Source organism: Budorcas taxicolor, chromosome 1, assembly GCF_023091745.1.
Source record: "Budorcas taxicolor isolate Tak-1 chromosome 1, Takin1.1, whole genome shotgun sequence".
Lineage (NCBI taxonomy): Eukaryota > Metazoa > Chordata > Mammalia > Artiodactyla > Bovidae > Budorcas > Budorcas taxicolor.
The window spans coordinates 115409303-115421905 of NC_068910.1; positions in this window are offsets into that span (position 1 = coordinate 115409303).

Below are 12603 nucleotides of genomic sequence, written 5' to 3' on the forward strand. Positions count from 1 at the left end.
AAAATATCATCAGGGAACAAAGGAATTTCTATGACTGCCTTAAATCGATATCTTATCTCTTGTATCAGCAGAGTTATGATAATGAAAACATCAAGAATCTTCTAATTTCTCAGTGTTTTGCAATTTTGCCAAAGATGGCCTTTGTATATTGGCTGTATGTTGTTTATTTGTTTGTAGTCTCCTATTAGCTCAAAAGCCTGTGAGCAGCAATATCAAAATTTTAGATATCCACTTGTTTTAATCATAGCCCAGATAAGCATATGTTAAGCTATTGAGAGCCTGCCTGCTTCCCACACCCATGAAACTACACCCAACATCTGCTAGCCATAGATAAGACCCGTAGGTATAAAAGATGCCAAGCTACTGCTGCCTTTCAAAGCTCTCTGACCCAGACTCCCTGTTGGACTGTTGAATGACATTACCTAGACACACAGGCCCACCTCTCTGATCTCTCTCTCCCCTTGGAGTTCTCTTACCTTCCTATTTCTGAGTAGTAGTCCCTGGGTATAGCCTCTGGATGGTCTCATGCCATGAGGGACTCCTACATGCAAGTGTGTTGCCGGAATAGAGAGCTCACTGTGTGTGCTGACATCATATATATATACATATATATATATTCTTTTTTTTTTTGATCAACTGAAATCCCTCATATTCACTATATCATGAAAGCTGAACTGAACAGCACTATAGGTAGAATTCACAGCCACACCAGATCTCTTGAGTGAAATACGAAGCAATGTTTGGAACTGAGGACTGGACTGCTGAGCAGTGACATTTGGTGAACTGGATAAATAGGAGTTTCTTGAACACCCTAACTCTAAGTTGTATCCTGTGCCAGGAGAAGCACCCTCTCCTTCTGAGGCTCAGGTGTCTGGTTCATAATCACATGATGACCCAGTAAAGCTTTACATGCAAGGGGATGCCAGTTCTTCTCATTTCAATGTGTTTACTTCTGTTCTTTGCCTCAAGGACTGTAAATGGAGTCAGGTTTCAATATGCCCCAGGAAGCCAATGTAAAGTAAGCCAGGAGAAATAAGGCTTCCATATCAAAATAATTCCAAAACTGTGTTAATGTGTAAAAGAAAAGTTTGAGGAGTAGACTCTCATATTCTAGACAAGGATGGCAAAAATATTTTAAGATAGGCTTGATATTGTTAGTATAGGTTTATATGACTGGAGCTTACTTAACCATTTTTTGATTTACAGTTCTAGTCTGAGGAGCTGAGATTGCTTTTAAATGGTTTCCCATGAGCTGATTAAAACCTAGACTCAATATTGACCTATCATTAATGAAATTAAGGTATCAGGATTTCCTGAATATAATGTAGAGAAATAATCCAAGGTCTTAGGGAAATAAGACTGTGGATTATTTTTTATAGGTAACAGTCTCAATCACACCCTAATTCTGTTTTCACCACCGAATTGAGAATTATGTCATTATAGATAAACACATTAGGTAAAGTTCTGTAGCGTCTGCTCTCTGTAGGCCATGAACGGTAATGGGAAGTGGTGATATTGAAACAGACTCTCTGATATCAACGGGGTTATGAAATCCCTGGGTGATAGTGGCAAAGCAGCAGCAGTTAATGAAAAGGGACAAGATTGTAACAGTTATACTAATAGGCAGCAAAGCCAAGGTGGTAATAAAAGTGCTTTGATCTGCAGTTATTTTTGGTGGTAACTAATTGTACCTGGCATTTCTAGAACTGAAATGGATGAGCAGTCCATTAATTCTCTACTTGATCTGTTTTATTAGAGAGGAACAAAATTTATGCATGTTAGGAAGGTCAAAGTGGAAAGCTTTGCAATTGGAGAGATGGTCAGAAATATAGGTCTATGGTAATGCATGAGTGGTGAAGAATTTCTTTTGCCCAATTAGCAGGGACATGAAGAGAACATTATAAAGATGGTGACAATGAGCTTTGAGGAGTAGATATGTGAATGGATCTCTTGAGATGGGACCAAAATGGAAGATGATTTGTTTTCCATATAAATGATCAATGACACCCTCTGCTATGCATTGCCATACAGATTGATCTATATGTCATACAGACTGATCCACACTGTGGGTGTTAGTGTTTCTTCATCCATTCCAATTCATGCCCATTGGACTCATGAACAAAGTGGATATAATGTCAGGGACTCAGCATTTCCTCCCACTGAAGTTTCTGTCTGACCACTTACATTCAATTCAGTTCAGTTCAGTTGCTCGGTCATGTTTGACTCTTTGCCACCCCATGAACCACAGCACGCCAGGCCTCCTTGTCCATCACCAACTCCTGGAGTCCACCCAAACCCATGTCCATTGTCAGTGATGCCATCTAACCATCTCATCCTCTGTCATCCCCTTCTCCTCCTGTCCTCAATCTTTCCCAGCATCAGGTCCTTTCAAATGAGTCAGCTCTTCGCATCAGATGGCCAAAGTATTGGAGTTTCAGCTTCAACATCAGTCCTTCCAATGAACACCCAGGACTGATCTCCTTTAGGATGGAGTGGTTGGATCTTCTTGCTGTCCAAGGGACTCTGAAGAGTTTTCTCGAAAACCACATTTTAAAAGCATCCATTTTTCGGCACTCAGCTTTCTTTATAGTCCAACTCTCACATCCATTGTGGTGTGCTAAATATTGCATTAATAAAGAACAGTGATGAGACCATGATATAGCAGTATATTGAAGGAATCCCACCAGCCACCTAGAGACAAGTGAACCTGTTTCATTATATAAGGGGTAGACACTTTTCATCCTGTAATTGACTCATATTTTGCAAATGGCAGGAACCACTGAATAGATCTACTGAAAATTACAAAGCATTCAATAAATTACTCTGTGTGAATAATTCAAATCATTTCTATAAATCTAATGAGCACTATTGTATGGGTCTATGTCATCTCTTTATCATCAAATCAAGGTCTAAGAGCTAGTGTAAATACATGTTAAAAATTGCTTGTAGCATTGGAAATCCTTGCTGAGGATTGCTGCTGTTGCTGCTAAGTTGATTCAGTCGTGTCTGACGCTGTGTGACCCCATAGATGGCAGCCCACCTGGCTCTCCCATCCCTGGGATTCTCCAGGCAAGAATACTGGAGTGGGTTGCCGTTTCCTTCTCCTATGCATGAAAGTGAAAAGTGAAACTGAAGTCGTGTCCGACTCCTAGCGATCCCGTGGACTGCAGCCTACCAGGCTCCTCCATCCATGGGACCTTCCTGGCGAGAGTACTGGAGTGGGTTGCCATTATCTTTAAATTCTTAACAAAGTTGATATCTGTAATAGAATTGTATTGGCTCTGGGCCATAAAATACAACCCATATCTCAGTGTCTTAAAATTTTTTGTTGTTCAGTCATTCAGTTGTGTTTGACTCTGTGACCTCATGGACTGCAGTACACCAGGCTTCCCTGTCCTTCACAATCTCCCAGAGTTTGCTCAAACTTATGTCCATTGAATCAGCGATGCCATCCAACCATCTCATCCCCAGCCATCCCCTTCTCCTCCTGCCTTCTATCTTTCCTGGCATCAGCATCTTGTCCAGTGAATCAGGTAGCTAAAGTATTGAAGCTTCAGCTTCAGCATCAGTCCTTCCAATGAATATTCGGGGTTAATTTCCTTTAGGATTGACTGGTTTGATCTCCTGGCTGTCCAAGGGACTCTCAAGAGTCTTCTCCAGCACCAGAGTTCAAAAGCATCAAGTCTTTTGTGCTCAATCTTCTTTATGGTCCAACTCTCACATCCATACATGACTGCTGGAAAAAATATAGTTTTGACTAGATGGACCTTTGTTGGCAAAGTGATTTCTCTGCTTTTTAATGCACTATCTAGGTTTGTCATAGCTTTTCTTCCAAGGTGCAAGCATCTTTTAGTTTCTTGTCCGTGCTCCTCAGCTGTTACACACTGCCAGGTAGTCATCATGGTACTAAGGTAGACATTTTGAATATTGCCTATTGTGCCAGAGAGAGAAGCCCACCCTAGAAAGTCTTCTCCAGATGTAATCCTTCAGTTTTGCTCACTCTTCATTTGCCAAACTAGGGATAAACTGTTAGAGGTACAATCCTGTAATAAACCTGGGGCAAGGAAGACTGGAACAGTGCTGCTTACTCTGGAGAAGAATAGATGCTTTTGAACTGTGGTGTTAGAGAAGACTCTTGAGAATCACTTGGACTGCAAGGAGGTCCAACCAGTCCATCCTAAAGGAAATAAGTCCTGAATATTCATTGGAAACACTGATGCTGAAGCTGAAACTCCAATACTTTGGCCACCTGATGCAAAGAGCTGACTCATCTGAAAAGACCCTGATGCTGGGAAAGATTGAAGGCGGGAGGAGAAGGGGATGACAGAGGATGAAGTGGTTGGATGGTATTTTGAGTAAGCTCCAGGAGTTGATGAACAGCGAAGCATGGAGTGCTGCATTCCATGGGGTCACAAAGGGTGGGGCACAACTGAGTGATTGAACTTAACTGATCTAACTGATAACTTTCAAATTTTGAAGAAGACTGACTAATTCATTTCTTGTATATTTTCCTAAGGATTTTCTTGGAGCTGTGTTGCCTTGCTTGATTTTCCTTTTTTATTTTATTTTTTCCTCCATTTCCTCTTTTCCCTTTTGTCTTGGGCATGTATTCCAAGAATGACAAATTCAGTGTGAAAACATAGGCTGATTCTGTATAGGCAAGGGAAATGTTCCTGTTGGGAAAAGGTCAAAAGAAAGATGATTCTGTGATGTACTTTGCTGTACAATAAAGAGCATTTCCTAAAATTTAATTTTAGTCTAGCTATTTCAAAATGCTTCCAGATTAATGAATTAGAAGATGTGTAAATGGTGTGACTGTGGTGGAAAATGTGGCCTCCATTATCCACTTAGCCATAGATCAAACAGAGATGTGGATATTAGGACATGGTTTTGTAACTGGATTATGAAATGTTACCCAGGCCACCTCAGTTATTTCAAAGTGCCATGGGTCTCTTTTCTTCCATCTGACATCCAGATGGACAGGAAAGGCTGTGCAGACAGGGTGCTGAATGAGGATTATTTTATAGTCTGTTTCTTGTGGCAGTGAAGGAGGGGACAGAGACGTAAGGAATACAATCTCACCATAGATGCTAGAATATCTAGATACACTAAAGTAAGACAGATTGATGAAATTTCACCTAAATGTAAACTCACTAATATTAAAGTTCCCGCAAATATTACTGTTTAAGAAGCCTTCAACTTAATGCTACATTTAATTGATGAATTTTTAAAATTATTGAGTATCTTACATGCATTGCACAATGCAATAATCAAACACATTTCAGCTTGGGGTAGAAGTTTTATACAAACTTCATCAAATCTAAAAACTACACAGAAGTGCCACAAAAGTGGTCACAATATTGGGAAATTGCATTTACTGAATAAATTTAACTTAACAATGATAAAGACTAGACGTATGCTTTCACTACTGAGAAAAAACGATGGGAATTAAAAGAGGGAGGCAAAACTATACATGTGACAGGTTTGAAGTCAATAACATGATTTTCCGAAAGACCCTAAAAACAATGAATTCTAAACTGTTAAGCTGGATTATTTCCCCCTGAATGAGTACACCAATGGGATCTTAAATCCCCAAACCCTGTCGTGACTCAACCATACACTTTTTGACTCATGCACTATTCTTATCTGATAAACTCAGAGCACTCCATTTTATTAATGTTTGTTCACAATCTTCTAAAGAACCACAAAAGGGCAAATATAGTCTTCAATTCAGTGACAGAGAAACTAAAGCCAGATGAGAATTAGTGACAAGCCCAAGACCATGTAAATACCACCTGAAATTGAAATAGAATTTACTTGTCTTCCCAACCAGCAATCTTTCCCTACATCACATTGTCTATTCAGTTCTCAAGTGAATCACTTTGTTGATAAACAGGAATAATGCTGAATCCCATATAATTATTCTAACCAAGTGAGATTTAATGACTGTGTGATATCTGTCTCTCCAGAGATTGGACAGACATGTTATTATTCTTTAGCAAATTACTAAGCAGCAATTCAAACACAGTATAAATCTAAATGCCATACTTTGGAGTTGATACTGGGAATTCTATAGTACAATTTTCACTTTCAAAAATTTTTCAAAAGATAACTGATATGAGAAGGAAACCAGCTGCCAAAACAGTTTGTAAGATGATTCAGTTCAGTTCAGTTCAGTCGCTCAGTCATGTCCGACTCTTTGCGACCCCATGAATCACAGCATGCCAGGCCTCCCTGTCCATCACCAACTCCCGGAGTTCACTCAGATTCATGTCCATTGAGTCAGTGATGCCATCATTACAACAATTCAAATGAAAGAAAAAATCTGAAACTAAAATTGACTTTTAAAGTTGAACTAATACTTAAACCATAAGTAAAACTGACTTCTAATTAGTATTTTTTATAGTGTACACTGAATATGATTCTCTTTATGAAGGTAGAATGGCAGATTCCCTTGCTAGACTCAATTGGTTTTATATAAGTTACCTGTTTGATAATGAGAAATAGAAGTATTTGCACCTTCACCCATATTAAGTCATAGGAATAAACTTAATGAGTGGTCTGATATTTCCTGGAGAGTGTCTGATCATCAGATAATATGTGTGGACACATTTGAATAGATTCTATGCTATCAGTAGTTCATAATTGTGCAGTCAGGTGAGTTATAGTTAGAAGGCATATGAAATTCTACCATTCAATGATGGCCTTTTTACAATGACAAAAACCATTAAGCTTATAATGGCTATAAGGAATCTATACAGCATAAGATTACATATAGGGATAAGGATAAGCATAAGCATATATGCATAAGCCTGCATATAAAGAATCTGTACAGCTTCCCTTGTGGCTCAGCTGGTAAAGAATCTGCCTGTAATGCTGGAGACCTGGGTTCAATCCCTGGGTTGAGAAGATCCCCTGGAGAAGGGAAAAGCTAACCACTCCAATTTTCTGGCCTAGAGAATTCCATGGACTGTACAGTCCATGGGGTTGCAGAGTTCGACACGACTGAGCGACTTTCACTTTCACAGCATAAAAGGCATTCATTATTACAAACGTAAAATACAAGCTTCAGCTCATGTCAGATGTATAGTGGTATACAAATAAGTATATTATGATGATTACACCATTAAATATTAGCAGTTGGTGTTTCAGAATGTAGATCACCTAACTAAGCCTATAAAAGTAAGGCTAACTTAGTAAATTTTAAGCTTGAAAGTAGTGATTTTACATATTCATAAAAAGATCAAAAAATTCCCATGCCTTTCTAATGGCAGAAAAATGTATGGAAGGTGACATGGTGAAGAATATAAGATAGAACACAGCAAGCCTGAATTCTAGTTGGGCTAGACATGATCTTGGATTTTAATTATCATTCATATTTTCTTTAATGTAAAATTATGATAATGAGCTTAACAGTTGTAAGTGAAAGTTATAAATGTATAAAATGCTAAGCAAACACAAAATGTGATCATATTAGTAAAATTTATGTATGCTAATGGGACATTAGCATGTAGTCAATGATTATATACATTAATGCTTTTTATTTATTTTTAATTATAATTACATTGCTTTATCTACTTTCAAAAGCATTCTCCAAAAGAAACAACACTTTTCCAGTAGTTGATGCACTTATAGCCACATAATTCAAAAGACATGGTTTGAAATATATGCTTGAGGATGAGTTAGCTGTACTAACCTATGTTTTCCATACAGGACAATGAAATGTTACTACAAGCACAAGTACCAGCAAACTCTAACCAATGTTAGCAATTTGCTGTTTGGTGAAAAACACTATTGGGCATAGGCAAGCCTTTGAATCTGTTGTACACATCATCTTATAGTACTATGGGAATTTGAGACTGGTGTTTAGTAAATTGTTCACAATAAGTGTTTTTAAATTTTCAATTATAAATAAAAGTTACTGATTGATGAAGCACGAGTATGCAGTCATGTGATTTATGGGGCATGTCACTTATTCATATATCTGGAAGTGACTGATTTATTCATCCAAGGAGTTGTTTCCAAGTCATGCACCTGCTTTGAGACCATGACTGATTTATATTCTCAGGAAATGGTGAATGGTTCACGTACTTGATTTATAAGATGCATTACTGACTTATAATTCCTCCTGCTGAAGCAGAAGTCAGTGCTATATACCTGGGATATAAATAACTGTTTTATTAATAAGATTGATTTATTTTACTTATTTGTATACACAGACTTTAAATTTTAGCTATAGTCTTGCTCTCAATCCCATTGATTCTATAATGGGTCTCTTCTCTAAGGTGCAGCTTGTGTAATTACAGTTCAGTTTATGGAAACATCTATTGTATGCTGTACTCTATTCTTCCAGAACATTCTCTGACCAAGATGTATTATTTGCCTATTTCTTTTTTCTTCTAGAGCCAAATACACAAGGCTATACTTGTTTTGCCTGTCACCTCTTATTCTCTATTCTCATTATTAAAAAAAAAATGCAGACAATCACAACTGGCACTTAGGGACATTAGCTGCCACTTTAGGAGCCAAAGGCTGGCTTCATGGTGACCTTGTGAATGGTACTGATTCAGGATAGCGTGTCTTATGAGGGAAGTGTTACCAGTCCCAGGGAGACACCTGACAGGCAACTAGTGAGGAGCAAGCTAAGAATGGAAGAGTCTGGGACAGAGGCAAGTGACCTTGTTGCAAACACTCACCTTTAAGAGAGCAACAGAGGTCTAAGTTAAGAGTTTAAAAGCATGTGGGTCTGAATTTTGTTTCTAAAATTCTTGGATCTGAACACATCTAAACTCATCACAAAGGTATAGCGGATATAGTGAGTTAGTACTTATGTGACAAATACTTGGAAGCCAGGTGTTGATGATTCTGAGAAATAATAATAGTGGCTAATATTTATTGGTGGTGTTTCAGTCACTAAACTGTGTCTAACTCTTTGCAACCCCATGGACTGTAGCCCACCAGGCTTCTCTGTTCATGGGACTTTCCCGGCAAGAATACTGGAATGGGTTACTATTTCCTTCTCCAGGGCATTTTCCCAACCTAGGGATCAAACCTACATCTCTTGCATTTCAGATGATCTCCTGCATTGCAGGCAGAGTGCTTACTGTATTCTGAATACTGTTCTAAAGGCTTTACATATATAAATTCAATTGCCACAACAATCATTTGAGGCAGATACTAATAACAATTTTTTCAGAGATGAACAGAGACCTGGAAATGTTACATATCCCACCCAAGTTCAAACAAAGAGAAAGTGACAGAGCAGAAATTAAATGCACCCTACTCTGTACTGTCGTCTAAGAACAAGGTGGGAAATTGACCTCAGATCCAGAAAAGAGAGGCTGAAAGCAAGAATGAGTGTGAGAATTACAGAATATCAGAATTTCAGCAAAGCGCACTGCTATTGAAGGTGGAGGCTACTTCTTTTGTAGGGAAGGTGGTAAAGAGCTTGAATTGTGCTCAAGATAATCAATTGGAACTAAGGAAAAGAACTGTAGGTTGCTAACCGAGATGTGGGAAATCGGCAGTAGGCTAAGGAAGCATTTGAGTATCAGCTGGCTCCAGAAAATCACTCTGTCCTGTGGTGAAGAGGGTCAAGTAAGTACTGTGCCTGGAATAAGGATGATTGAATAAGACTTTATCAAATAAACACAGTTGAAAGAAAAATACTTGGGGAGAGACACTATAGTCTATTCCATGTATTTGGAAGACCTGTGAAATTTGTGAATGTGGGCTATTTGTTGACCTATGAATTGGCTGAGGAGCCAGAGAAGGTAGCTGAGTTAGGGCAGATGTTTACCACAAACAATTTTAGAAATATGGATTTTATAATATTGTAAACTCATTGAATAAATATTAGCTTTTAAAATCATTTCAATTATAAAGGCAATTCATTTCTATGGTTAAAATACATGTCAATGTTTAAAGACAGAACTTTCTTCTTCCCATCATAGAACAGCCATGTTTGAACTTAACTTCTCATCATAAACAATGAGAAAGCTGTCCAAAATTCATGAAACATCTGCTGTCAGACATTGGGCATCAGGGAGAAGAGATATGCAGTTGTTGTGAAAAGGAAAATGCACAAGAGGTGAACATTTTGTCAGAAGGCTCTTTCCAGATCTCAAGCAAAGCTCAGTGGTCCTGGGGAATCAAGAGACAGAGACTGTACCCAGGGGAAGAGGTGACGTGAATTTTCAGGCCACATTGTAATACAGGCAGGAGTTAGAATTCCTCAAGTCTGCATAGGAATCATTTTGAATCTTTGCCTGAATTCTAACCTGTACATGTGTAGGGTATTGCTTACCATCTATAACCAAAACCAAAATCAAATAAATCAAAGTCAAGAACAGAGGAGCATGAGGTCGAGGTGATCTCCTTAATCCAAAGTCACGACCCTTTACTTCGTGTGCATACCTGAGCCAGTGTTCGGATCTAGAAGCCATTGCTTGGGTTTCTGGGAGGAAGGACCCGGAAAGACACGGCAAATACATATGAGTGCAGTTCCTTCAGTCCTTCCCCAACAGAGCCAATGGCCATTTATCTGGGTGCATGTCTGCTCTGGGGAAGATAGCTGAACACAGGGAAGCCTGGTGTGCTGCGGTTCATTGGGTTGCAAGGACTCAGACACAAATTAGCGACTGAACAACAACTCGACACAGGGTCTGAGCTGACATTGACACCCAGAGATTTAAAGCATCATCACTGTACCCTTTCAGAGTAGGGGCCAATGGGATTCAGGTAATAAGTAGAGTACTATCTAAAGTCAGGCTCACAGTGGGCCTCCCACAGTTACTTCTCTAGTTCCTAAGTGTATAACTGAAATTTCTATATTTCGCCATTGTAACAGCATCAGGATTAAATCCCTCGTCCCTAGGGTAGACTTTGCACATAGTGTGGGAGGCATAGCTGTGATTATGCTTATTTCATGTTTAAGCAAGCGGGAGTCTACAGTCTACACTCACTTCCCAGGATCCATCTGTTTTCTTTAGTTTGCCAGACTGGCAAAATAAAGGAAACATCAAAGGGACTAGCATTCCTACCTCATTTTACTTTCAATGGTAATACAAACCTCTGCCACAATCCCTCTCTCACCCTGGGATACAATGTTAGTCTTTGAGAACCACTGGCACTACATTGATATCATGATGACTGATGGGAAATCAGTAAAAGTGGATGATATGCAGATGGTCTTGGTAAGACATATCAGAGAGTGGGAGATAAATCCTACATAGATGCAAGAAGAGCCACTTCAGGGAAGGTTTAAAAGGTCTAGTGGTCAGGGCTGTGCTAAAATATTGCTTCTAAGTATATTGCACCCCCTACTACAAGATAGCCTGAAAGGCTTTTATGGGTTCTTGAGGCAGCATATTCCATGCCTAGCAATACTATCAACCCATACACTGGGAGGCATGGAAAGCTGTTAGCTTTGGGGCTTTGAGTAGGTCCAGACTGCAGTGCAGACATCCTATTGTTTGGGCTCTCCAATCCTGCAGACCTTATGGTGTTGGAAGTGCTAATGGTAGAAAAGATTCAGCATAGAAATTAAGGTAAACTCCAGTGGGAGGGGCTATCCACTCTCTCCACATGTTTACGCTCATAGGACCCTTGTAGAGACAGATGATTTGACCAAGGAAAATCAAGTGACATATTGTGGAGAAGTGAGTCTCCAAAGATCTCTCAGATTTCTCATAGTAGAGCAGGGGTGCTACTTTTGTTCTGGGCTATCTCTTTTTTTCTTTTTAGCAAAATATAATTTAATGATTGACTTCAGGGGATTTATGTTTTATCAGATACACTAGGTAAATTATTTAACTTTATAATTTACAATTCTTGTCTGTGACACAGAGAAGCTAAATTGAACATATTAATCCCTTTCTCTTTGAAGAACTTTGCTCTGAAGCAAAACAGAGTTTGAATAGAAATGTTATTATACTACAGATCAGTACCGCTGGGCAGAAAATAAAAGTCTATACTAGAAAACAACCCCAATACATTCTTTTGTGTTTTCATGTTTATAACATAACATTTGGGAAAAAATCTTTTGAATAAAAAGTTGTTATGCTCATCAGGGTCCTAAGGCAACTATCAGAAATTGATTCAGCCTGTTAAAGTGGTAAAACAATTTAAACAAATATTTAAACAATTTTGAGAGGTACTGATAATCATATGGAAGCCTAGAGAATATTGTGTCCTAAAATAAAAGAGAGCTAGAAGTGAAGTGAAGTCGCTCAGTCGTTTCTGACTCTTTGTGACCCCGTGGACTGTAGCCTACCAGGCTTCTCCATCCATGGGATTCACCAGGCAAGAATACTAGAGTGGGTTACCATTTCTTTCTCCAGGGGTTCTTCCCCACCCAGGGATCGAACATGGTCTCCCGCATTGGAGGCAGATGCTTTAACGTCTGAGCCACCAAGCAAATCACACCACACCACCCGCCAGTTGGGGAACAGAGCTGCTCCACTAAGCACCAGATGTCCAGCCTGCTCACTGGTATAGCTGATGCCATGCCCTGGATGTCACTCGTGTAACTCTGGACACTCCTATTACTTAACCCATAAAAAAGTAAATACTACTTCCAACCTCAGTGTGTCCAAAGGAATT